Source organism: Globicephala melas, chromosome 13 (genome assembly GCF_963455315.2).
Source record: "Globicephala melas chromosome 13, mGloMel1.2, whole genome shotgun sequence".
NCBI classification, from domain to species: Eukaryota; Metazoa; Chordata; class Mammalia; order Artiodactyla; family Delphinidae; genus Globicephala; species Globicephala melas.
Genome location: NC_083326.1, coordinates 51,404,309 through 51,430,372, shown reverse-complemented (window position 1 = coordinate 51,430,372; position 26,064 = coordinate 51,404,309). Strand labels below are relative to the sequence as shown.

General features: G+C 39.2%; 1 protein-coding gene across 5 annotated transcripts in view; it reads left to right on the top strand.

Moving 5' to 3' along the window:
- Positions 1-26,064, top strand: part of GREB1L (GREB1 like retinoic acid receptor coactivator) — a 262,317-nt gene that overhangs the window by 40,745 nt on the left and 195,508 nt on the right. The window lies entirely within an intron of this gene.

Here is a 26,064-nt window from a genome sequence, read left to right as displayed (position 1 = left end):
GTTTGTATCAAAAATATAAATTATGTCTATAGAGATAGAAAGCAGATCAGTGGGGTTGGGAGTGGGGATTGGCTGGAAACAGGCATGAGGAAAGTTTTGGGGGTGATGGAGATGTCCTAAAATTGGATAGTGGTGTTCACTGTATCACTTTATAAATTTACTAAAATTTATATGGGTGGGAGTTCCCTGGCAGTCCAGTGGTTAAGACTTTACCTTCCAATGCAGGGGGTGCGGGTTCGATCCCTGGTCAGGGAGCTAAGATCACACATGCCTCACAGCCAAAAAAAACAAAAAACAGAAGCAATATTTTAACAAATTCAGTAAAGACTTTAAAAATGGTCCACATCAAAAAAAAAATCTCAAAAAGAAATCATTAATGGGTATATATTATGGTATATAAATTATAACAATAAATTTGCTTTAAAAATTCCCTACTGGCCAGCAAACAAAACAATACATGGTTTTATCATACCATATATATCCTTGTTCACTTAAAAATTTGAACATGAACACTTTTCACGTCAACAAATTTAGACCTACAAAATAGAAATTTTATGTGCATAATTAACAAATTGCACTTCTCCCAGCTCTTCTTGCTTCATCCTGCAAACAATAACATGTAAAATCCCACTTTTGTAATATATTTTTACCTTTTTCCATTCTAGTTATACACTTATATATTGATGCACAGTTGTAATTATTACATACAGTTTAGTGCAGTGATTATAAAACAGCATCCTAACCGTTTTCCCATGTGCTACATAATTGTTGACAATTACAAAATACTCCATAGAGTACATGTGTCATACACTAATTACCATATCCTTATGTTAGAACATTTCAGCTGTTTCAAAATTTATATTGTTAAAAATAATTATATAATGCATAAATTTATGCATATAGCTTTTCCTTTTTAAAATTATTTACTTAGGATAATTCCTAGAAAGGCTCTACTGCTCTTGAACTTAAGTAAACATAAATAACTTCAGGGAAAAACAAATTGGCTTTTACATATATAATTCCCTTTCAGTTTATTTTAGAAGATTATGTATATGGGGAACCTATCATTTATTACTATTACCTTTTAAGTTGTTCTGTGTTATGGCTTCTGACGTTTTGCTGAGCATACTTTCTTTTAAAATAAATTTATTTATTTATTTTTGTCTGCGTTGGGTCTTCGTTGCTGCACGCGGGCTTTCTTTTTAGTTGCAGCCAGCGGGGGCTACTCTTTGTTGCAGTGTGCAGGCCTCTAATTTAGGTGGCTTCTCTTGTTGTGGAGCACGGGCTCTAGGTGCACGGGCTTCAGTCGTTGTGGCACATGGGCTCAGTAGTCATGGCGAACGGGCTTAGTTGCTCTGCAGCATGTGGTATCTTTCCGGATTAGGGCTCGAACCCGTGTCCCCTGCATTGGCAGGCGGATTCTTAACCACTGCACCACCAGGGAAGCTCTGAACATACTTTTAAAGTCAGATATATTGATTTGAAGAAGTGAAGAAAAGCGGGAATTCTGTGAAAAAAAAAACGCTAGATATTGTCTTCTTTTGCAGAAAGGCAGAAGCAACCTCACAGTGCTTTTACTCTACTTAAATTTTACAAATGGAGGGGTACGGTACCCATCTTAGTTTGGGCAGCCTCAGATTTCTGTCTGTATTGGGATATCTCATCACTGGTTTGTAGCTGTGCTTTACTGAATACGTGCTGAGAAGCCTTCTTTTAAACCAAAAACTCAGTTAAAATTTTTTTAAAATTAGCATTAATGGATTACCACTTGGCCAAGTGAGACAGAGACTGGGCATTCTGGAGCAGGCTCCAGGAGTTCTCAGCATCCACGAAATATACCTCACCCTTTACATAAGCAGATACTCAGGTCCCTGGAGGGAGAGAGGCTGAGGGTTTTGTTCTGAAATGAACAGCCACCTGCAGGCTGAATTCACTGTCTTTAGGACACTGTGCTCAATGGATGAGTTAGATGGTAGGGTCTCAGGAAGCCCAAAGTCAAGTTGGTTCCTGAGAAACAACGCATGCTGTCTGCAACTTTCACTGCACTTCCCTCCGTGCTATAACCAGGGCATGACAACTGGGACCTTGTCACTAACACTTTAAAGTGTAATTTTTAAAGATTGTCCAAATTGTAAAATTAGCCTCCTCCTTGGCAGCTACTTCTCTTTCTCTACCTTCTTCAGTCCCTGAGTGGCCAGGAAAACCCAATATGAGGGGCAGGGAGCCCTCCATTTCCTTTCCCTTTGTGTGTGGTGCCCATCAGCCTTTCACCCTCTAGTTGATTCAAGGACCTGTTTCTTTTTTTTGCGGTACACGGGCCTCTCACTGTTGTGGCCTCTCCCGTTGCGGAGCACAGGCTCAGCGGCCATGGCTCACAGGCCTAGCCGCTCCGCGGCATGTGGGGTCTTCCTGGACCGGGGCACAAACCTGTGTCCCCTGCATCAGCAGGCGGACTCTCAACCGCTGCGCCACCAGGGAAGCCCCAGGACCTGTTATTTTTAAACAGTTCTATTGAGATATAATTCACATGTCATAAAATTCACTCATTCACATGTATAATCCAATGGTTTTTAGTATATCCACAGAGTTGTGCAACCATCACCACAATCAATTTTAGAAAACTTATCACCCCCAAAAAAGAAACACTTACTCATTAGCAGTTACCTGCATTTCCTCCCAAATCCCCCAGCCCTAGGCTGTCACTAATCTACTTCCTATCACTACAGATTGGCCTATTCTAGACACTTCATATTTTCATTTTGTTTTCAAGCTTCACCCATGCTGTAGCATTCATTTTCTTGGTGGTGTCCTTTAAAGCATAAAAATTTCTAATTTTGATAATGTCTAGTTTATCTGTTTTTTATTTTGTCACTTGTGCTTTTGGTGTCATGACTAAGAAACCACTGCCTAAACCAAGTGTCAGAGATTTACACCAGTGTTTTCCTCTAAGAGTTTTATAGTTTCAGCTCTTACATTTAGGTCTGTGATACATTTTGAGTTAATTTTTGTGTATAGTATAAGGTTGGGGTCCAACTTCATTCTTTGTATGTGGATATCTAGTTGTTTTAGCACCATTCGTTGAAAAGATTCTTCTCTCTTGATTGAATTAACTAGGCACCTTATCAAAAATCAATTGACCATAAAGATAAAGTTTTTTCCTTAACCCTCAGTTGTACTCCATTGATCTGTATGTCTATTTTTATGCCAGTAGCACACAGTCTTGATTACTGTAGTTTTTGGATTACTGTAGTTCTGAAATTGGAAGCGTGAGTCCTTCAACTTTGTTCTTTTGGAAGATTGTTTTGGCAATTTTTGGTCCCTTGAATTTCTGTGTGAATTTTAGGATAAGCGTGTCAATTTCTGCTAAAAAGTTAGTTGGAATTTTGATAGGGACTGCACTGAATTTGTAGATCTCAGGCCTTGTTTTGTGTGGTTGCTTTGGGCACCAAAATGGCATCTTAGGAACCTGCCTTTTTTATTCTTCTCCAAGTCAACATGGTTATCATTGCCCTTAGTGCTGAGAGAAAAGGAGAAGAGTTCATATAAAATTCATATAAATGTTAGCATTCATATAAATGATAGCAATTTAGTGTGTTTTTCTCTGCCTCAGTTTCCTCTTATGTAAAATGGGTTAATAAGTGTTTTTATGTCCAAAGATGTTGTGAAGCTTAAATGAGAGAATCCATGTGAAGTGCCCAGCAAGCACTCAATAAATGTTATTCATAATTATAACAATTATACTCGAAGGCATCTTTCCATCTAGAAAACCTGCATCTGGGAAAACCTGCATCTATCTGATTCTCAAAAGCCCATGTTCTTCCAACTACATTGACAGATACTTGATAGGTTAAAACAAGGAAAGTAAGGAATATTTATGAAATGTAGCAAAAAGGATATTTTCCATTAAGAAGACTTTAATGGGAAAAAATATCATTTCTAGGCTCCAGGGAAGTGGAGAGTAAAGAAACAACTGTTGGAATATATATTTTTGATCCGTAAGAAATTCAGTTTCCTGGTCTTCGTAGACTGGACACTCATGATTTACAGCCAGCCAGGAGCTAACATATAAGGAGAACCTGGGAGTCTGCTGAGATGAAGTGTCAGGTAGATATCACCTGTGTTTATTTTATTGTGATCTGAATGTCACATGCTCTCCAGCTTGCAGGAAGAGTCTCCTTCCTTTCATACCCAACTAGGTCTGTTCCTCAGTCCATCCCCCTCCTCAAGTGTCTGAGAATTCCTAAGTGATACAAGTTGTCTTCTGGCTTGTCACCTTTCATGCTAGAATGTTGCTCTGGGCTTCTGCACTTAAAGATGCTGATGTTAATATTTTATAACTAAAGAAACTTGTTAATATTATAAATGTAAACTGAACATTTCTTTGAGCAACTCTCCTTTTCCTAACATTGGAAATTTGATTTATTATATTCACTTTTTGAGTTAACAATCGTAAAATACAATATAATCCAGTAATGAGAGAATGGATTTCCTTAACAGTTTACAGCTTTTACAAATGATATAATAGTTTTTGATACAGTTCCCACAGACTTTGAGGAGGATGTTTATGGGCAATAACCTAACGAGTGTGTGTGTGTGTAAAACTAATCTCATGCTCATTTCTTCATTCTCCACCTCATCCTATTAGCTGTTGGTGCCTTATTCATCCTCTTAGGTTTCTTTCAAATGCACCCTGTTCCATAAAACCTATCCAGACCCTCCGAGCTAGATGTGAGATGATCTTCTTTGAACTTCTATATAAACAGAGGTTTATAAATCTCTCACAACACCAACTAGATGTCACTTTGTATGACAGTTATTTGTGTACTTACATTATTCCCCAACTAGGTTGTAAGCTCTATGAGTCTGCACACTGTGAATTGTTAATCTTGGTATACCCTCAGCTCCTCGTATAATCCTTTGGACATACTGGGTGTTTAAATATCTTTGTTAACACTATGAAACTAGATATCAATTACAGGAAAAAGAATCTGTAAAAAATGCAAACACATGGAGGCTAAACAGTACACTATTAAATAACCAAGAGATCACTGAAATAATCAAAGAGGAAATCAGAAAATACCTAGAAACAAATGACAATGAAAACATGACCCAAAACCTATGAGATGCAGCATAAGCAGTTCTAAGAGGGAAGTTTATAGCAATACAATACTACCTCAAGAAACAAGAAACATCTCAAATAAAAAACCTAACCTTACACCTAAAGCAGTTAGAGAAAGAAGAACAAAAAAATCCCAAAGTTAGCAGAAGGAAAGAAATCATAGAGATCAGATCAGAAATAAATGAAAAAGAAATGAAGGAAATGATAGCAAAGATCAATAACACTAAATATTGGTTCTTTGAAAAGATAAACAAAATTGATAAACCAATAGCCAGACTCATCAAGAAAAAAGGGAGAAGACTCAAATCAATAGAATTAGAAATGAAAAAGGGGAAGTAACAACTGACACTGCAGAAATACAAAGGATCATGAGAGATTACTACAAGCAACTCTATGCCAATAAAATGGGCAACCTGGAAGAAATGGACAAATTCTTAGAAAAGCACAACCTTCCGAGACTGAACCAGGAAGAAATAGAAAATATAAACAGACCAATCACAAGCACTGAAATTGAAACTGTCATTAAAAATCTTCCAACAAACAAAAGCCCAGGACCAGATGCCTTCACAGGCGAATTCTATCAAACATTTAGAGGAGAACTAACACCTATCCTTCTCAAACTCTTCCAAAATATAGCAGAGGGAGGAACACTCCCAAACTCATTCTACGAGGCCACCACCACCCTGATACCAAAACCAGACAAAGATCCACAAAAAAGAAAACTACAGGCCAATATCACTGATGAACATAGATGCAAAAATCCTCAACAAACTACTAGCAAACAGAATCCAACAGCACATTAAAAGGATCATACACCATGATCAAGTGGGGTTTATCCCAGGGATGCAAGGATTCTTCAATATACACAAATCAATCAATGTGATAAACCATATTAAGAGACTGAAGTATAAAAACCATATGATCATCTCAATAGATGCAGAAAAAGCTTTTGACAATGTTCAACACCCATTTATGATAAAAACCCTCCAGAAAGTAGGCATAGAGGGAAGTTACCTCAACATAATAAAGGCCATATATGACAAACCCACAGCCAGCATCGCTTTCACTGGTGAAAAACTGAAACCATTTCCACTAAGATCAGGAACAAGACAAGGTTGCCCACTCTCACCACTATTATTCAACATAGTTTTGGAAGTCCTAGCCACGGCAATCAGAGAAGAAAAAGAAATAAAAGGAATACACTGTTTGCAGATAACATGATACTATACATAGAGAATCCTAAAGATGCTACCAGAAAACTACTAGAGCTAATCAATGAATTTGGTAAAGTTGCAGGATACAAAATTAATGCACAAAAATCTCTTGCATTCTTTTACACTAATGATGAAAAATCTGAAAGAGAAATTAAGGAAACACTCCCGTTTTCCATTGTAACAAAAAGAATAAAATACCTAGGAATAAACCTACCTAAGGAGACAAAAGACCTGTATGCAGAAAACTATAAGAGACTGATGAAAGAAATTAAAGATGATACCAACAGATGGAGAGATATACCATGTTCTTGGATTGGAAGAATCAACATTGTGAAAACGACTATACTACCTCAAGCAATCTACAGATTCAATGCAATCCTTATCAAACTACCAATGGCATTTTTCACAGAACTAGAACAAAAATTTTCACAATTTGTATGGAAACACAAAAGACCCTGAATAGCCAAAGCAATCTTGAGAAAGAAAAACGCAGCTGGAGGAATCAGGCTCCCGGACTTCAGACTATACTACAAGCTACAGTAATCAAGACAGTTTGGTACTGGCACAAAAACAGAAATATAGATCACCAGAACAGGATAGAAAGCCCAGAGATAAACCCACGCACATATAGTCACCTTATCTTTGATAAAGGAGGCAAGAATATACAATGGAGAAAAGACAGCCTCTTCAATAAGTGGTGCTGGGAAAAGTGGACAGCTACATGAAAAAGAATGAAATTAGAACACTCCCTAACACCATACACAAAAGTAAACTCAAAATGGATTAAAGACCTAAATGTAAAGCCAGACAGTGTAAAACTCTTAGAGGCAAACATAGGCAGAACAGTCTATGACATAAATCACAGCAAGATCCTTTTTGACCCACCTCCTAGAGGAATGGAAATAAAAACAAAAATAAACAAATGGGGGCTTCCCTGGTGGCACGGTGGTTGAGAGTCTGCCTGCCGATGCAGGGGACACGGGTTTGTGCCCCGGTCCAGAATGATCCCACATGCCGTGGAGCGGCTAGGCCCGTGTGCCATGGCCACTGAGCCTGTGCTCTGCAACGGGAGAGGCCACAACAGTGAGAGGCCCGCGTACCGCAAAAAATAAAATAAAATAAACAAATAAAAAATAAACAAACGGGACCTAGTGAAACTTAAAAGCTTTTGCATAGCAAAGGAAACCATAAACAGGATGAAAAGACAACCCTCAGAATGGGAGACAATATTTGCAAATGAAGCAACTGACAAAGGACTAATGTCCAAAATTTACAAGCAGCTTGTAATATCAAAAAAACAAACAACCCAATCCAAAAATGGGCAGAAGACCTAAACAGACATTTCTCCAAAGAAGGTATACAGACTGCCAACAAACACACGAAAGGATGCTCAACATCACTAATCATTAGAGAAATGCAAATCAAAACTACAATGAGGTATCACCTCACACCAGTCAGAATGGCCATCATCAAAAAATCTACAAACAACAAATGCTGGAGAGGGTGTGGAGAAAAGGGAACCCTCTTGCACTGTTGGTGGGAACGTAAATTTATACAGCCACTATGTAGAACAGTATGGAGGTTCCTTAAAAAACTAAAAATAGAACTACCGTATTACCCAGCAATCCCACTACTGGGCATATACCCTGAGAAGACCATAATTCAAAAAGAGTCATGTACCACAATGTTCATTGCAGCTCTATTTACAATAGCCAGGACATGGAAGCAACCTAAGTGTCCATCAACAGATGAATGGTTAAAGAAGATATGGCACATATATACAATGGAATATTACTCACCCATAAAAAGAAATGAAATTGAGTTATTTGTAGTGAGGTGGATGGACCCAGAGACTGTCATACAGAGTGAAGTGAGTCAGAAAGAGAAAAACAAATACCATACACTAACACATATATATGGAATCTAAAAATAAATAAATAAATAAATAAAAAGATTCTGAAGAACCTAGGAGCAGGACAGGAATGGACACAGGGAGGGGGAAGGGTAAGCTGGGATGAAGTGAGAGAGTGGCATGGACATATATACACTACCAAATGTAAAATACATAGCTAGTGAGAAGCAGCTGCATAGCACAGGGAGATCAGCTCAGTGCTTTGTGTCCAGCTGGAGGGGTGGGATAGGGAGTGTTGGAGGGAGATGCAAGAGGGAGGAGATGTGGGGATATATTTATATGTATAGCTGATTTACTTTTTTATACAGCAGAAACTAACACACCATTGTAAAGCAATTATACTCCAATAAAGATGTTAAAAAAATATGTTTGTTAAATTAAATTTCTGACTCAAGATAGAAGGCACTTAGCCAGACATCCGCTTAAATAGGTGGCCATTTTTGTGCACCTGATCATCAAAAATCTCCAATAGAGGGCTTCCCTGGTGGTACAGTGGTTGAGAGTCCGCCTGCCGATGCAGGGGACATGGGTTCGTGCCCCGGTCCGGGAGGATCCCACGTGCCGTGGAGCGGCTGGGCCCGTGAGCCATGGCTGCTGAGCCTGCGCGTCCGGAGCCTGTGTTCCGCAACGGGAGAGGCCACAGCAGTGAGAGGCCCGTACCGCCAAAAAAAAAAAAAAAAAAAAAAAAAAAAAAAATCTCCAATAGAAGCTTTCTGTACCTGGCTCTGCGTATGGGGGTTGGGGTTTATATTCATGTAAAATGCACTGGTAAAAGTCCTCTTACAGGTAAGAGGATGATGTTGATGAAGCTACACTACTGATAAAAGAACAAACCAACTAGACCTTCCTCATAGTGTTGTCCTCAGGGTTCATGCAGTGGGAGGAGTTATTTAAATATTTTTCTAACTGAAACATCTCATTGAAGGAGTGAAAAAAACTTAGAGACTGGCTAGAAGGGGCCAAAATGGATTAACCCTATAGTAAATTCCATGCCATAGTAAGTTGTCTTGTAGCAAGGTTCCAGTGGGCAAAACAACTAACACAGGTATATAGTAGACGACTATGTTTGCTCCTGAGGTATAGTGGGTTCTTTAGAGCTTACTGTTGCCTTCAGTGGTCAGATTACCTGGAACCCACAGTATTGGGTAAAGGAGACTAGCTTTGCTTTAGGGTCCTAGGAAGATAGCATTTAATTGAGCAGGATAGTACATTAAAGCAGTGCTTCTCAAACTGTGTGTGGTAAAGCACCAGCTTATTTCTTTTCAGTTCAGGTAGACTCAGAATTTTGTAAAATATGACAAGCATAAATAACTAGAAAAGAAAGAAATTTAAAAAGACATACAAAATATAACCTCCATTTAAAAAATGTTAGATCCAACAGACTAAAATTACTTAGTCAAATTGCTGGACCACACTTTGAGTAGCACTGGTTTAGAGGGTGGTCTGTCCTGATGTGCCCACACATGGACTTGGATCCAACTGTCGATGGAATTGATTAGATCTGTTTGACTAGAATGAATGCTCAGGGGTAAGAAAAGGTGCTTGTGTTTTGAGGTGAGACCAGGCTGAAAATTGAGCTTATTCTTCATTCTGTAGGCTGAAAAGATTTGAGCAGGAAGGGCGAGTCTGTGATGTAATTGAAATGGTACCTTTGGAAATGATTTTCATGTTTAAGATTGATTTTAGGGGTAAAATGAAACACAGTGGGACTTTGAAGAACTAAGTCGCGAGAGTTTAAGCAAAAGACGAGCAATAAATACCTGGTCAATTCTGAGGCTGCAGAAGTGAAGACGGAACAGTAGCAGAAATATTTACTGACTACCTATCATGTACTAAATATAGTACTAAGCTCTTTACATAGGCTATCTCGTTTCATCTTTACAACAATCCTGTGTGGTAGTTCTATTAACCTCATTTTTCAGATGAGGAAACAGGCTCTAAAAAAGGTTGAGTAACTTGCCCCAAGGTCACTTCAGATGAATGGAGTGATTGTCAGTTGGTTGGAGTGTGTAACCCAGAACCCAGATTTCTTAGGTTCTTAAGTGAGTGTCTAAATATAGAGGTTTTGGCAAACCTTGCTTAACATTTTTTGAGCCATGGACTTGAGGATTATCACTGTCCTTGGATACCAGATAGCCCATTTGCCATTCTCTTCAGCACTTCAGCTGTTTTTTTGTATAAATTTTTAGAGATTTGGCCTTGAAAAGAAGAGATGAAATGGTTTAGCAAGAGGCAGTTCCGAGGGTTATAGTCATGGCTGGAGCAAATTAACCCTACGAAGCTGATTGAACCTAGGGTGGATGATAACACTAGGCCAGAGATTCTCAATTCCAATTTTTAAGTGGCATTTTATAAATCTAATTCTAATCATGTAGTTCTGTAGTCTCTCCACTGTGTAGGATGAAGTATTTCATCTAGGCTGTGTTAAGTCCAGTTGGTGCCATGGCTTTCCAAATGAGCTTACCCTCTAAAGATTAATTCTGTGAAACTATTTTGGGGTATGAGTTTTTTATTTGTTTGTTTAAGAAATAGAGTGTGTAATTCGTCACACATGCTATTTTTTCCCACACCAGAACTTAGAAGAAGAACTTGTACACATTGTTCTAAAGAGCTGTACACTCCACCACACTACTGGTACTCAGTAAAAGTAACTCCTAGGGGAGGCGAGGAAGTCTTTTGTTAAAATGGACTACAGTGTTCATTGCTATTTGAAATACATATTCCCTAATACATGACCCTAATATTTGTAATTGTTTATTATCATACATTCAGATTCAACCCTGTCATCTGTGCTTAATTGAAATTATCTATTTTTCTTACATGTTACTAAAAATAAATTTTAATTTAATATATAGACTATTATGTATAAAATAGATAACTAATGAGAACCTACTGTTTAGCACAGGGAACCCTACTCAATGATCTGTGGTGACCTAAATGGAAAAATCTAAAAAAGAGTGGGTATATGTATATGTATAACTGATTCACTTTGCTGTACAGTAGAAATGAACACAACATTTTTAAGCAACTATACTCCAATAAAAATTTAAATAAAACAAGACCCCATATGTTTGTTCCCTGTAACAGCCTTTGGACTCACTCCCACCTTTAACTAGAGAAACACTGCCATTGAATATATTTCTATACCAAGCATGAGAGTTAAAGTTACCATCTTTTCATTTGGTAGAGGTGTTAATCTAATGAAGTGTAGGGATATATGTATATGTATAGCTGATTCACTTTGTTATAAAGAAAAAACTAGCACACCATTGTGAAGCAATTATACTCCAATAAAGATGTTAAAAAAAAAATCTAATGAAGTGGAGGAAGAGTCTATAATAGGTTTTAACAGCCTTGTGGTAAGAGAAAAAGAATATCAAAATCAATTTAAATGTATCTGCATATAATAAATAAAAAATTATTTTAACTTATTATGTTAGTGTAATATTATTGCTTTTGTTGTTGTTGCTTTGTTTTTTGTTTGTTGTGCATAAGACATTTTGGGTTGTGTTAGCTGAAAATAGTCCATGAGGATTTTTTTTTACCCAGATAAACAAAAAGTCTATCCAGAAAAAGTCTTTTTTTGCCACTTGGGGGGAATGGGTGTGTGCCTGTCTGTGGAGCAAAGTTCTACAGTCCCACATTTCTCCAGTGAAAGCGTTTGTGCCGCTGCAGGGTTGCAGGCAGATAGCTGCTTTGGGACCAAGTACCACGCCTCTGAGCTGACCAGTCAGTATTGCGTATTAATGAATGGTGGTGAGCTCAGCTTTGAAAAATGCCAACGGGGTTGTTTCTTACTTTTCAACAGCAAATAAAAATGCTTCATTTCATATTAATTAAATATTATTGTTTTCATAGTTTGTCTCTGAGCATACACCTAGTAGATTTTTGAGAGCTGAGGTAAAAATATCTTTTATATAACCTGTACTTCTGAAACTCCAAAGAAACGTGGGGAGTTATATTTAAGAAAAACAGCTCTCCTCTACTTTTCTGGTACTCTCTGGATGACATTCTACCTGTCTTGACTTTAGCAGAGGAAATTACATTGTAAAATAGAACTTTGGATAGTAATTAAGAGGCTGCTTTTTTGGCCACTAAATATTATAGTACTTATGTAAATGGACAAGAATAAATCCTTGTAGTTCTTTTTAATAGTGAAAAATAGCAGGGGGATACAGAAATTTTTTATTTAACTTTGTAGTATATACTTTGGGAGGTTGATAAAGTATAATGCCAATAAGGTAATGATGAAATTAAGCCATTATTATACTCAGAAATAACATATGAGGCAATCCTTTACAGTTTATAAAGTGATATAAGTTATTCTGCATAGCAACCCATGCGAGGCAGACGTTACTGTCCCCATTTTGAAATGAGGAAAGTTATGTTAACAGCACTGATAGTCATGGCAACCAGGCCCTTTAATTAAAACACATTTACATAGCCATACACAGTGTGTGTCTCAAGACTGGTGTAATGAGGATGTTGAGGGGCCATGTGGTAGCAGAACAGCAAGTCTGAGATACACCAGAAGAGAGACATACTTTTCAAATAGAAGACACTCACTCCCACCTCTCTTGTTATTCTTCCTTCTTTCTGGGGACAATGGATGTGGGAACCTTTCTTCCCAGACTTCTTCCTTCCATTCCCAAGTCCATGCCTGGCAGGGAGTATGGGGTAGCCCCTGATTTAAGGGGCTTGCTTTGGTTTTAGAAATTACTCCTTTTATCACTGAGCGTGTGGGTCACCATAACTGTTCTGTGTAGACTTAGCCTATGGTGACTTCTTCTTGAGTGAGGAATTGAAACAACTGGCGTGAATTTTTTAAGGCCACCATGCTTTCTTTCTCTTTCTTGTTCACCCTCCTAGGGCTGAGGACGAGAAGATGAAGACTGCACATCATACCCATCAGTTAGAGATTGAGCTACCCAGCCCATTGAGGGGACTCTGATTTACTGAAAGGAAACTGCTAACAGCCATCTCTCTTTCTTTTTGGTTCCCTGAGGTACAATGGTGAAGATTCACCAGAGGGGAGCTTCAGTAAAATATGCTTTTTAGTCTTGTCCTTAACATATGTACCTATTTGGATAGAATGTAAACTACCATTTTGCTGACACTGACTTAAATAATTATCTTGTGCCGGTTGATTAAAGTTTACTTTGCACTCAGTCTTGCCCTTGATTTTGCGTAGGAAGGGGAACAGTCTGTGTTTACCTGGACGAGAAAAGTACAGTCACTGTGATAACCTGGGTTATTTTCTGCTTTATCTAAGCAGTTAAATCAGAATCGTATATATTTGTCCATGGGTGATAAGTGATGGTGGTATGCCATTACCATAGCAACAGGCTGCATTCTTGGTTGCTGCTAATTGCCTCCAGAATTATGAAGGCAAGGAGGTTTTCCTGCTGACAATGCATAGTGTTTGCAGAAAATGCAAAAAAGGGCTCCATCAGAGCTACTTTATTCATAACCAACAGCTCACTAGCTATATTGACTGAGCTGGATGTGTTATAGGAGCTTAGTAGTGACTTACTGCTCTGTCTTCATGGTTGCTGACAAATGCTGTGCTGCTACCTGGCTTCTGGGAAATGGAAAAGGTAAAGTGGGCTTTGGCCTTGGAGTGTTGGAAAATATAATAGAATGAGCACCTGGTTTCCTGTTCTACTTCTTCATTCAACTCCCAAATGGATCATTTTAATTACCTTCCAGATGTAGCCAAAAAAGAGAGTGAGGAGGCTACAGTGAATTCTAATGGTCTTACCATATTCCAAGGATAAGGTTTTTTAGCCTTTATTTTTCAGATAAGTTGCTTGTATTTTGTATGAAATGGATGATTCATCTTTTGGTATTTAAACCACTAAGTTTGTTTTATCTTGATATCACAATACTCGAATGTAAAAAATGTTACTTTTTAAAAAAATTACATTAAAAAAACAAATTCATTTATTTAATTTTGGCTGCGTTGGGTCTTCGTTGCTGTGCGCGGGCTTTCTCTAGTTGTGGCGAGCGGGGGGCTACTCTTCGTTGCGGTGCACAGGCTTCTCATTGCGGGCTTCTCTTGTTGCAAAGCACGGGCTCTAGGCGCGCAGGCTTCAGTAGTTGTGGTGCGCGGGCTCAGTAGTTGTGGCTTGTGGGCTCTAGAGCCCAGGCTCAGTAGTTGTGGTGCACAGGCTTAGTTGCTCTGCGGCATGTGAGATCTTCCCCGACCAGGGATCGAACCCGTGTCCCCTGCATTGGCAGGTGGATTCTTAACCACTGTGTCACAAGGGAGGTCCCCAAAATTACGTTTTATATAAATGCTTATCTAATTCCTAACTACCGGGCAGATGGTTCCATTTCTCTTTCTAAATCATGATTTGGATGTTACTTTCCCAAAAAAAACCCCAAAACTCAGCTCATTTAAAGTAGAACATCTCAAGTTTATGGTGAAACTTTATTGTAGGTTCAAGGTGTGTAACATTTAGCAGACCTGTACAAGTAACATTATTAGCTGTCGTTTAGATAGAGATTTCCCTTTTTCAAAGTGCTTTACAATGAGCAATATTTGTCCTACTGTAGGATGTTTTTCCAGGGAAGCAATTCATTCTCTAAAGGAGTTTTCTGTATCATTCCACTGATGTCATTAAAAATGATTCCAAGGCCAATATTCTGCCATATTCTTCAGCCAGGTGATCACAGATCGTAATCGGGCTGTTTCATCTCCTCTCCCACCTGCCCAGGCTGTGCCCAAGCTGCACTGAGACTTGCTCCTTTGCTTCTGAAACCCAAAGCATTCTCACATCTCAGTGACTTTGCACACACTGTCCCCTTGGCTGGCCTGGAATGCACTCCCTGCCCCTGCTCTCTCAGATGCGTTTGCCTGAGGAAAGCCTGGCTCAAGTCAGTTCCAGTGTTACCTCTGCGGTGAAGCCTTCTCTGACTCACTGTCACCCCGAGTTAGGGACACCTGGGGCATTTCCTGTTGGGCACATGCGTGTTTCACCATTACGGAGTAAGTGCTTTTTCTCTTTTGTGTTCCCGACACCTGGTGTAGTACCTGGTACTCAGTGTGTGTTGGGTGAATGAGTACAGGGTCAGAGAAAGCCCATATTTTTATTCTTTTATACTGCTAAAGGAGGGAAGAAGAGAGGGACCCATGTTTCCTGAAGATATTGTGAACAGGATGGCTTTGTATTAAACAACATGCTGAAATTGGCAATCAGCCAATCTTGGACTTAACTGTGAAGTAGGTAACTGGTCGCCTGGGCTTTCCTTGTAGGGCTAAATTCAAGCACTTCACTGGGGACTCAAACCTTAAAGAAAGAGGATAAATTAAGTAGAGACTACTTTGGGGCTTGAGGGGTGGATTGTGGAATTTCTAGGGGCCCTGAAACCACCAGCACACCCATGTGTACAGGTATCTATCTCTATGTAATGACACCAAAAGGCTGAAAGATTTATGAAGAATAACAGAAGCCACACTTGTGAAGTAAGAATCACTGCTCTACATAGTTGACTCTGAATATTCTATAGTATGAACTGTAAATGTTTTAATGGGTTTTCAGTTTCTTCCTCTCTGGGAAACTGGTGATAGCTCTTACCGCGTAGCCAGGGACCATTCTCTGCCGTGATCTGGGTTGAACTCTGTGTCCTACATCGCCGACTTTCATATGGGGATGCCTGCCCCTTGAGAACCTTAATTACAAACCACAGAAAAGTAGAAAAGTCCTTGTGTTTTACTAATATATTGATACTTGCTCCAGAGCAGGCTCAAGTACCATTTCCACTAGATTTTTGTACAAGGCTGTCCTTCCTGTGAATATGCTTTGCCTAGTGCTGGTTTTCCACATCATCAGTTTATGGTGCTGCCATTCTGCACCTCTTTGTTTTCAGTGGTCTCTTGATTAGATGCCTTTTTTCTCTGTGAGATGAATGTTGTTTGTGTGGCATGGCAGTAGATGGGGTGTTTTAAGCTATTTCTGAGGGAAGTGCCACTTCCTATTTGTAATTCCAGTTGAAAGTAGATCTTGCATTGCATAGAACCTGAATATGTCCTGTCTGGCATCCTTAGACCTGCTCCAATACCAGCAGCTCTGGGGCATCCCTGTTTAACTCTTCTGTGCCCAACACCATCTTGGGATGTGTACTTTGGGTAAGGTTGGAGACAAGAGGGCCAGAAAAGCGATATCTGTGCGTTGGTTTTAATTATAGAACAACATTTGAAGAGTTTTATCTGCTGTGGTAGTTTTTTTGTTTTTTAACTTTATTTGGCTGCGTTGTGTCTTCGTTGCTGTGCGCGGGCTTTCTCTAGTTGCGGTGAGCAGGGGCTCTCTTCGTTGCGGTGCGGGGCTTCTCACTGCGGTGGCTTCTCTTGTTGCACAGCAGGGGCTCTAGGTGCGCGGCCTTCAGTAGTTGTGGCACGAGGGCTCTAGAATGCCGGCTCAGTAGTTGTGGCACACGGGTCGCTTAGTTGCTCCGCAGCATGTGGGATCTTCCTGGACCAGGGCTTGAACCAGTGTCCCCTGCATTGGCAGGCAGATTCTAAACCACTGCACCACCAGGGAAGCCCTGCTGGGGCAGTTTTATTGTAAAATTTCCAAAGACAGAACTGATGGGCTTTAGAGAAATAGGTGGAATCAACAAATGAGAAGGAAACAAACTAGGCATGAGCATGAATAAAGACAGGATAGAATGATTTACTTGAGAAACCTTGTTAGGTGCTACTGGGATCAATTAGTAACTCCATCCAAAATAGTTTGATGAGCTTGCTTTAACATGCTGTTTTTCCTTGATGGTTCTGTCACTTGGACAGAAAACTGTACTCCCAGTCAAAGGCAGAAACAGTTCTTTTTAAAATTGAGATATAATTCACATACCATAAAATTCACTGTTTCAAAGTGTAGAGTTCAGTGGTTTTAGTATATCCACAAGCTTATGCAACCATTACTACTATATAATTCCAGAACATTTTCATCACCCTAAAAAGAAAATCCATCCCCATTAGCAGTCACTCCCATTTCTGCCTCCCACTGGCCTCTGGCAACCACTAATATTTTCTCTCTGAGTTTGCCTATTCTGGACACTTCATATACATACAGTTGCCTTTTGTGTCTGGCTTCTTTCCCTGAGCATAATGCTTTCAAGGTTCATCCATGTTGGAGCATGTATCAGTGCTTCAGTTCTTTTTATGGCTGAATTCAGAAACATGGTTCTTGACCAGAAAATCAATGAGCAAAAGACATTCTGTCACTTTGTGCTTGGAAAATTATATGGCATGGAATGAATGCTGTTATAGGATAGGTCCTGAAGTTTGGTCACAGGGGAAAGACCACGGGAAAGCTACCGTAATCATAGTTAAAATTTATTAACTTGACGCAGCAGAGGAGAGAGCACAGCGGGAGACTGTGGGACACCCAGCAAGATACAGGTCTTTTTGTAGGGTTTGGACTTGGCTGAATGATTTTAGAAGGGACAAGGGAAGAGATGACCAACACTGGACTGGGTGGTATCATGAAGCAGGGGCAGTTTAGTAACTGGCTATCTCAGCAATCTTTGTTCAGGGTGGGCAAGGGACAGAGAGAGGCTGAGGAAATCAGGGAAGAAAGCAGGATTCACAGGAGTTGTCTTGCAGCCTGATCTGGCCTCGGGAGAAATGTTTTCTGTTGGCCATGCTGCTTGCCTGGTCTGAGTCTGTTGGAGACATCACAGAGCTGACTTTCACACTCTCGTGAGGAGGGATATACTCTGGTGCTGAGATTAAGGAGCAAGTAGACTTGGCAAGATTAGGCAAGTAAGATACAACCAAACTACCAAATAAGACTGACCATTCAACCATTGTAGAGACTTCCCTTAAAATAAAATCTTAATGGTCTTCTGGCAGGATGCCTTTACGAATTATATCAGAAAGCAAGGAATTCGACTTCTCAACCAACTCGTTCATATGATTAAGCACCCTTTATTCATTGCCTGCCTTGTGGTGGCCTTATGCTAGGTATTTTATATACATTTTCTCTTGTAGGCTTAAACATAAATGAATAATTAATCCTTTCTCATTCAGCCAAAAGAGTATGTATAGACATGCCTGTATTTGTTGATATTGTCATTCTTTTACAAACTCACTACAGTAAGTGCTAGACACTAGGAATAAACAAGACATGATCCCTGCCTAAGAGGTTGAACAGTGCTGTTCAACAGAATATTCTGTGATGATGGCCCAAGACAGTATTCATAGGCACATGTGTCTCTTGAACATTTGAAATGTGGCTCATGAGACTGAGGAACTGAATTTTAATTTTAATTTATGTTTAATTAATTTAAATGTTAATAGTGGCACATGAGGCTAGTGGTGACCACTTTGGACAGCATGGCTCTAGAAATTCACAAAGAAGAGAAAGAAACACAGGTGCTCACAATTCAGTGTGAAGTGTACTCCAATACAGGTCCCTCTGATATGTTCTAGGAGCACAGGAGACAGCCTCTGATGGTGGAGGTGACAGGGAAAACACCCAGAGGAGAGGAGCTTATATGGAAGTGAGACTCCAAAACAAAATAATAATAGTAGTAATAAATAATAATAGTAGTAATAATTATTATTATTTTGGCAGAGGAGGAGGGGAGGAAGTTGAGAGGGTCATTCCAGGCCAAAGCCATAGTGTGCAGAAGCATTGAGGCATTAAAAACATGTCTGCAAGTTCAGGAAAATGTGTGTGGCTTGGTAGGGTCTAAGTGTAGGTCACTTGTAATATTACCACTATGTGACATGGCTCTTGTGGGAAAGGCCTAATTGAACAGATTAAAAACAAATTTAACATTTTAAGCACTTATTGTGTGGTATACATTGTTGGAGAAATGGCCACATTTACCATTTAAAATAGATGCATGAGTTGCCCTTAGGATCCCCATTTCACAGAGAGAAAACAGAGGCCTAGAAAGGCAAAGGAATGTGCCTGAGGACACAGAGTCAGGATTTGAATCCAGGCCTATTTTACTTCAGAGATCAATATCTTTATCAGTGACCCTCAATCTCTCAATTTAAATTTTTCTCAGTTTGGGATTGTGATGGATTTCCCTTGGTCTGTCTTCTGTGACTCACTCTCACCACTAGAAGTCCGCCTGTTTTTGTTTTAATTTTCTGATTTCATATTGAAAATATTTTCTGGCCAAGAGACTGATATGAGATAGTCTACTCCATTAACTAAGCATTTCGTGAACTCAGGTTTTGAAAATACCTATATTGACAATTCCTGTCTTTTTCTATATATTTGTGGCACTAGGAGCCTTTTATATCCAAAAATGGAGTGGTTAGGGAAGTAGTCTGTTAAATTGGAGAACCCAGTGCATTCATTCCCAAATTTGAATGGGCTCCTGTGACCATCATGCCCAGAGAATTCTTGCTTCTCCATGGGGGGAATAGCTTGTTATTTGAGCCTCTCCACATCTTACCCTAAAGGTCATGACCCTGGGCTCTGGCTTCTTTCTTCCTTTTTGCCCTTTTCTGAGAGCTAATCTTAGTGACTGGTTAGAAGTTCTGCTATCCTTAACGAAGAGGAACTTAACTGAGAGATCTCTGCACCTGTCTGGCAGACACGGTCAAGTCCTGAAAATATCCCTTCCTGGCTGAGAAAGCACTTGTGCTCTATGAGGACTTTTTTGTTTTGTGTTTTTCTCTTCAGACGCGAAAGAACTTATTTGCTGTTATTTGCTGAATTTCCCGAAAAGTGCATCTCAAAGTCATAGCAAGGTACATATAACATTTGTACGTGCCAGGTCCTGAGAGTGTGAAGACGGGTAATAAACAGCACCTGTTTGGATCAGCACACACTCCACTGCTGATGCAGGACAGAGGATAAGGACGGGACAGGCAGTATAGAGGGTCTCAGAAGGTCCGGCAGATATTATCCAGGGTTGGAGACATCTTCCTAGAGGGAGGACTAGCAACAGGTCCTACAAGGAGGGCAGGACTTACCTGAGCAGAGAAGGGGCAGAGGTACAGGGAAGGGGGAATAATGAGGGGATGGTTTGTTTGGCTGAAGTAGAAAATACAACTTTGACAGCACATTAAAGTCACCTGCGGAGCTTTAAAAACAATTCTAAAGATTCTGGTTGGTCTGAGTCGTAGCCTGGGCAGCTGGCTTTTTTAAGCTTCACAGGTGATTTTCAGGTACAGCCTCGGTTGAGGACCATTGCCATAGTCTCCTTACTTAGAGTGCAGTCCTGGGACCAGGAGAGCCGGCCCCACCTGGAAACTTGTTAGAAATGCTGAATTTCAAGTCTCATCCCAGACCTAGCGAATCAGAATTTTCATTTTTACAAGATCCCAAGTGGCCAGTATGCACAGTAAAGTTTGAGAAGCCTTGCTCTAGAGAAAAAATGAGAGATATGGTTGAAGAGGGCAGATTACCTAACCAGATTTTCCCAGCCCTTGTGCTGGGCTAGGAATGAATTACAGGTGGGCAGTGATACTGCTTTGCCCTCAAGCCATTAGGGATGCTTGTACTTCTTGTTGCAAGAAGTCTCTGGTTATCTATATGTGCTCCATAAATATTCTTGCATTTTCTCTGGGTGCCTTGAGGGGATAAAAGGCAGGGCAGTACCCGCTAAAGAACTGGACTGCACTCTATCAGTAGTGGAGATCCCCTGAAGATTTTTTTATCAAAGGGTGTTATGTGTACCATGCTGTGGTCTCGAAAGATTTTCCTGACAGAAGCATAGAGAATGCACTGGGTGGGGGGTATTGTAGGGTATAGGAGACATGGTAGAGGGCAGTTGTAATAATTCCCACACAAGGTGAGAGAGGCCAAGAGTTAAGAGCATGGTCATGCTTAGGAATCTGAATAACATGTAAATACCTGTCCCCAAATCTCCAGGGCAAAGCTTGGAAGGAACTACAACAGATATCTTTGTACCTTTTTGGAGACACCTTATAACTTCTTTTATTTTAGTTTATCCTTGTATGGCATTCTCTCAAAGAGTCAGGAAAGTTTCTGATGATTAAAGTCTACTTGGCAAAAATAAGGTGATAAACATTCAGCCCTGACTCTGCAGGATCCTCTAGTTCTTGGTGGGTGGGATCATCTGACTTGAGGGTTATTAGTGATTTCAAAGGAGAAGGGATAACAATGATGGTCATCATTTGGTGAATGGGCAGCAAGGGAGAATTTCAGGAAATGGAGAGGTTAAAAGTCCAAGTATGAAAGGTGGCTGATGTGGAGACTCAGAATGATACATTCTAGTTGGAACAACACTTACATGGGAACCTGTATGTTCCAGGAGATTATTTTGTTTGGAAAAAAAATGTTGAAATTATCAGTACGCTAAATTGCTCATTCTTAGACACCAATCTTAAGTTGTCCCCTTCCATGAATTCTTCCTGTCACCCCAGGTCATAGTTTGTTCTCTCTCTTTTTCTCTCTTATTTCCTAAAATTCTCTTTAATGGGTCAACAAGTATTTTTTTTGTCCTGATATTTGAAAAGTTCTATGATATATTTAATATATTCAATACTTATTTTATAATAATGCACTTAGGGTTTTTTTAAATTTTTTTCTTATTTATGAATGTATCCTATATCCCTCAATAGACTATAAGCACCTTGAGGACATGGACCATGTCTAATTCCTCTTTGTCCCCCTGGGAAGTTGTGACTTTATGAAATTGTTCTTGGGGTGGTCATAATTGAGTGTAAATGATTAAAAATAGTTTGCCGTATACTTTTTTGTTTTCCAAGTTTGTTAATGTTTCTTTTGAGGGAAAAAAATGAAGGAGTGGAGGGAAAAAAAATGAAGGAGTGGAGGGAAAAAAAATGAAGGAGTGGAGGGAAGGCTGAAGAATCTTCAAAGATACAGTAAAAATACATAGGGCATTTTAAACTATATTCTGCAGTTAAAAATTAAGCCAAAATGGTACCTTCAGATAAAATCCTTTTTGTGTGTGTGATTCATTTCAAAGGAGGAGGTTTTAAAAAATTATAGATGTATAGTATCTTAGTAAATAGTCCTATTTTCCTAATCTTTTTATATGGTACCCATTTTCCTTAGTTGCTTTTCTCATCTTGCCATTTGGGTTTGTTTTTCTTTTTTCTTTCTGTTTGGAAGTGATACCATTTGTTTGAGGAAGGTAACTCCTGACCATGTTTGTAGGCAAGAGTGTCACTAGTCATATGGATGTGACCCACTAACACGTTTAAACTGTTATACTGTTTTATGGGAAAGTATTGAACTTAACTGCTTTAACAGTTTTACTTAGTTTCAAATCATGACATGCTATTTTCATACCTTTTCTTGGAATTAGGAAACCTAGTATTTGCCCAAATTTAAAAGGGATATATATTTTGAAACTTGGGACATTGAAAAATTGTCAGTGTCACCTAAATTTTGTGGGGAGCAGGGAATTTTTTTAATTGTAGTCTGTCCTGTTATTTGACATTATGGTGAAAGAAGCATGTATTACATACAGAAAACCAGGTAGAGCTTGACCAAAAAGAGTGAAACTACTTTACCAGGATTAAATTTGTAAAAATATAATAAAAATGCCTAAGATGGGAAAAACCTTAATAAATTCCTTAATAAATCAATCACTAGTTTTTAATCCTTAAAAAAATTTTTATGGTATAATAATGAACGTTTATAACAGAACAAAAATAACCTATTTCCTAACATTAGCCTCTCTGCCTGCGGAGGTCATAAGACTTGTTAATGCAGATGAGGCTGCCTTCTGTTGTGTGATGCTAATAGGAAATGGATCATTGCAGTTTATGGGGCACTTAGCCATTTTGGTTCGTGATAAATGACTGACTTCAAGTGACATTCCTTCACTGATTTCCCACTATTCATCACCTGAAAGAATGGAACCCAAACATGAAGTTGATTTTGAAGTTGTCAAGAGTTTCACTGTGGTGTAAATCTATCATAAGGCGATGTTTTCATTGATTTAGGAAGAAATAATATGAATGAAAAAACTCATAAGTGTTTTATGCTCCTATTTACTTTTGTTCAAAAGCCGGTTTTGTAACTATTTTATCCTCCTCTAACTTCTGTTGCCTCTTCCCCTTCCCCACCCCCTCTCCAAACATGCTCTGGGTTTTGAAAAGTCCCTAGATTTTATCTTTGCTGATGCTTTGATGTAGTTACGTTGTTTTGTTCTATAAAATCAGCCCCAAATAAGTAGGAAGAGTGGAATAACTTTTAACTCAAATGTCCACCTACATGCCAGGCATTATATAAAACTAGTATGGAAAACTTCTTTCACTGCTATGTTCTTGCTTTATGCCATTTTCTCCCCTTTCTCATCATCTTTTCTTGAAATATTACCTTGAAATACTCCCTATTCCCTACCCTCCCGAACACACACAATATTTCTGAGTAGGAAGGAAAAAGGCTGCCTATCTGAATAAAGTCACACTACCCTACAATTAGACTCTCACTCTTAGAGAATTATTCCCCAGCTTAATTTCAGGGAGGCCTTTCCGGCACTGTAAGGGTTACCCAAGATCCAGCCATGCCTAGCATATGCCTAAAGGAAGTTTGAGCCTTTCCTGTGTTGTCTCTGTGTTTGGAATGTAGAGCCTGTGTTTAATTCAGTATGTGTGATACCCTTCATGTTGCTGGCATTTGGAAAGTGTTTGATATCTGGCAGAACTGCTATTCAGAAAAGAACATGTAAATGTTCTTGCAGATTGTCGTAGAATCATTTAGTGTAATTGAGATAATTTGCCATTTATTTCATTGATTCTTAAAGGAATTTTGGCCTCCCTTATCTATGTGCATTGTTGGAGTGAGGATGACAAGTTTTGTTTGCTTTGTAGAACTTAACAGGAGGAAGCGCATCCTTGGTTGCTAGTATCCTGGGAGGGAAGCCTGTGTGCAGAAATTCCCTCCCAGAGGCTGTCTTTTGACTCAGAACATCTTAGTTCCTAGCAGATCCACCTCCTTCCCCCTCCCCTGCGCCCCCCCCCCAGCCCAACTACTCCTTTTAGCAAACAGTATCCATGTATAGCTTGTTTCCAGTGAACTTTAGGCCCATGAATTAGAAGCATTTGAGGTGCCTGCATTCTTTTCATGCTCTAGAACCCCAAACATTGGTGAAATTTTGGGAGAAAGCCTAGAAATGGTGGAACTGAAATATTATTTAGGTCTCCTGTGGTCATTTTTCCTATTAAAAGACTAGAAATAGCTAGGGGACATGATTTGATTACATGTCAGATAAATCCTATCAGACTTTTATTCCTGGTTGTGAGGTCTGATTGGAAATAACAAAACATGTTTTTTTTTTTTTTTTCCCCAAATTTGTTGAATGAGGAATCACTTATTTGGAATACTTAGCTTGGCTCAAACCAATTCTTTAAACTGGCTAATTCTAATATGCTAATTTATTATTTATTTATTATTTATTATATTATTTACACTAATTTATTACGACTGTTGAAACATATCCATCATTTGGTTTTCGGCCTGCTTCTGCACGGTGTCCATTGGTGGCATAGAGACTGGGGTGGGAGGAGGTTGCTAAAGGGAGGAAAACAGAGGAAGGGAGACAGAAGAGGAGGAAACTTTGAGAAGAGAGGCTGAGAGCATGGAAGCCCTGTTAGACCATGTGCTTTTGACAGCATTTACCACTTCTTAACTCTGCCATGTTAAAGTGAACATTGATGGCCTTTTGCTTTCTTCCTTCTCTCTTCTTTTTCCTTCTCTTTTTTCCCCCTGTCCTCTCTATGGGTGTATAAATATGTTGAAACTAAGGAAAAGCAGACTAAGATCTAAGATGCACAAGATTTTTTGAGGGGGCGGGGGTTGGAAGATTGGAGAAACATAACACACTGCCCAAAGGATGTCTCAGGATTGAACTGCAGTAATATACTATTTGGAAGGAGGGGGGATTCCGTATTCAGAGGGTCTTAATGATCACTTTCAATCTATGTTGCCAAGCCTTTTGAATGCAGCATGTTCTTAAAGTCTAGATCTTCACATGGCACGTTTAAGGTAAAACTTGAAGTGTATATACCCTGTATTCTTACCTCCTGGGTGCCGTTACTGTCATTTATTAGACTTGCACAGAAACCACCAAATAATCTCTCAGATTTGCACTAAAAGTAGAAAAAGAAGTTCCCAAAAGGAAAATTACTATACTTTGGGAGGGTTTTTTTTTTTAATTCTGAAATGTATGGGTGTGGGGAGGAATTCTTAGAAGGACTAAACTATTAAACATAAATATAACATTTTTCAGAGACTTTCTAATTGGTTTTGCAAGTCTCACTAAAGAATAGGTTAGCTGTTAATGATCTTCTCTCTTCACTTACTGATTCAAAGGTGTGATGTTAGTTTTATCCTGTAGGCTGTTACTCTGCTTCTTTGCACTTCAAAAAGATCTAAGGTCACTGATTATGACTTTGCCACTTCCTGCCCTATTGATCTTACAAAGGGGTTTTGTGGGGTTAGACCTCACTGTAAAGAAATCAGCCCAAGTAAAAATTCTCGATATTTGCATGTCTATTAAATTCAACACATTGGCTTCTTATTTGAACCTGTTTTATTGTATAATTTATAAGGTAATACTTATTGGGACTTTAAGAGTTCTACTTATAAGAGCTGAAATGCTTTTTGCCTTCCTTTTCTCCCTTTCTGAATCCATGATGAATCATCTACTGAGTAAGATGAATGGATGAATGTGTAGTTGAGTAAGAAAGCCAATCAAGCAGGAGCTGAGACTGTGTTGAGGAACAACCAGTCAGAAGGTGTTTATATCTCTATGAAATTCTATTGATCTACAACGCCCCCCCAAAAAGGCATTATTAACACCTTTTAGTCAGTTGCCCCTCATAGAATTTTCTCTTCTTTTGAAGTAGC